The sequence below is a fragment of the Carassius gibelio genome, chromosome B18 (assembly GCF_023724105.1).
Source record: "Carassius gibelio isolate Cgi1373 ecotype wild population from Czech Republic chromosome B18, carGib1.2-hapl.c, whole genome shotgun sequence".
In the NCBI taxonomy this organism is placed as follows: Eukaryota; Metazoa; Chordata; class Actinopteri; order Cypriniformes; family Cyprinidae; genus Carassius; species Carassius gibelio.
This window is the reverse complement of record NC_068413.1, coordinates 27,959,802-27,962,329: the sequence shown is the minus strand read 5'-3', so window position 1 is coordinate 27,962,329 and position 2,528 is coordinate 27,959,802. Positions and strand designations below refer to the sequence as shown.

At 30.5% G+C, this 2,528-nt stretch overlaps 1 long non-coding RNA gene across 1 annotated transcript; it reads right to left on the bottom strand.

Annotated features, from left to right (window-relative positions):
• Positions 1–370: 370 nt before the first annotated feature.
• Positions 371–2,112, bottom strand: LOC127977466 (uncharacterized). Its single transcript, XR_008158242.1, has 3 exons — positions 2,000–2,112; positions 1,780–1,890; positions 371–891 (listed from the first exon to the last, which is right to left on the bottom strand). It is a non-coding gene; the product is annotated as an uncharacterized LOC127977466 (long non-coding RNA).
• Positions 2,113–2,528: the final 416 nt, after the last annotated feature.

The following is a 2,528-nucleotide window of genomic DNA, read 5'->3' as shown; positions in this document are numbered from 1 at the left end:
CTGCAAAGCAAATTACAGTTAATTGCTGTATGTGAAATACAGTAGTTTGTAGTATTTTTTACAGTAACATTGAATATTACAAGTAGTTTATTTTACAGCAATATTTTGTAAATTCACTAAAGTACAGTATTTACCTGGCAAAAAAGCTGCCAATAAAGTCCTGTAAATATATTTTACAGCATTTATTTGTAATTTCATTAAATTACAGTATTTAACTGGCAACAAAAGTTGCCAATAAAATCATGTAAATACCCCTAAATACAATATGATGTTGTAATAATTTTACAATGAAACTGCTTTAAAGAATAATTTTAACAGTAAACTATAAAATACTGATATAAATGCATTATCATGAGCTCTATCTTAATACATTTACAAATGAATGAAAACCAAGTCAATGATGATGCAAATAAGTATTTATTAAAACTGGCAGAAAGACATTGCAAGGCTTTTACTGGTAAAATAAAATTTTCAGTCTTTCAACAGTTAAATCTTATCATAAAAATAGCATAGCATCACAAATAACTATTTAAAAAAAGCCATATTCAGAGTAGAACATTAACTTTCTATAAAAATGAAGGTCAATCAACAGAATTTGTATAATTTTTAAAAAAATGTTAAAATTTAAAAAAAATATATGTTTTAAAGAAAAGGATTCAAATGAAATGCTGGAATCAACATTAAATCACAAATTCTGTTGTTTGAGCTTATGTTCTATTAAATTAAGAATAGTCCTGCAAAAGACAATTTAATAAATACATACTGAAAGTCCATCAACTCTCTGAGATGAGCACACACATGAGGGTTGTCCCTCTTCTGAGACTTTTCCACTTGTTTTGCCTCTATGTTTCCGTCTTGTATCCAGTGAGTGTTGTGATTCCAAGAAAACATCTTCAAATAAAAACAAGCAAAAGCATCAGAATAAAGTTATGTATCAAATGAAACTAGCTCAATAAAATAAATGTCAAAATGCCACTTATACAATACAATCAGCATTTACCAGTACTTAAAAGGTTACTCCACCCCAAAATGAAAATCTTACCCACATGTCGATCCAAACCCGTGAAAGCTTCGTTCGTTTTCGGAACACAATTTAAGATATTTTGAATGCAACCGGGAAGATTGTGACTGTCCCATAGACTCTCCAGTAAATACCACTGTCAAGGCCCAGAAAAGTATGAAAGACATCATCAGAATAGTCCATCAGTCGTTCAACCGTAATGTTATGAAGCGACGACAATACTTTTTGTATGCAAAGAAAACTAAAATAAGGATTTATTCAACAATTAGTCACCTCTGTGTCAGTGTAGTGCCATTTTTGGAGAGGATCTGTTGGACACACACTACATAGCCTGTTCTGTGTCAGCTGGGTCACATGGACACGCTTTCTATGTTTAGTTACGCTTTGATTTGAACAAAATCAGCGTATCCGTGTGGTGCGGCTGACATTATAAAAAATTACAACTTTGTTGAATAAATTTGTTATTTTTGTTTTCTTTGAATAAAAAAAAAATATTCTTGTAGCTTCGTAAAATTACAGTTGAACCACTGATGGCAGATGGACTATTCTGACAATCTTTTCATACTTTTCTGGGATTAGACATTGTTAATTGTCAGTGGGACAAACGCAAGCCTCCCGCTTCTCAACTGAAATATCTATAATTGTGTTCCGAAGATGAACATAGCTTTTACGGGTTTGGAACGACATTAATTAACAGTTAACAGGGATGAATGACTACATTTCATTTTGAATAAGTAACCTTAAGTAAAACTTGTTACCTTTGAAAAAATTTAATGTGTACAAAAGATGCCTGCTCCCGGGACGCACAATGTTGAGGTATGAATTCACAACCATCTGACCCTCAAATAGTCAAAAGCCACTGGGTGGACCTGAAATGAATAAATATAAACAATAATGTAACCTACAATGTAGTATTTCAATATAAAATGTAATCTAAATTACAAGTTTATCAAATTATTTAAATAATTAATATATAACCTAATAAAATCAGCTTCAGAGTCTTGAAGCATCGAACATTTCTCCACATCAGCAGCTATTCTTTGCACCTACAAAACATAAATAAAATAATCTTGTGATTTCTTTAAAGCATTATGTACTGTAAATGAGACCAAAATTAACACCCACCCAAAGGCATATATTTTAGAATAAACAATAATAAATTATATAATTTATAATTATAAATTGTAATATTACATTGTAGAACTGTACCACCAATCAAATTAAACAATTAAGAATGCAAAATTATATGGAATTTGAAAATACAATTAATAAATGTTATGTTAAATGTTAATACTTATTAAACCTGAAACTAAACCGCCATTAGGTGGCAGTAAATAACTTAATGAGGGAATCAACTGAGTCATTCACTGAACCGATCCGTTCAAAAAGATGAATCATTTAGCTCAAGTTTGGAGAGTTTTGATTTGAGAATGAGCAAAATAGTTTTGCTTTGGTCTTTGTTTGGAACTTTATTCGTTGGTTAAATACAACAACAGTTAATATTGTG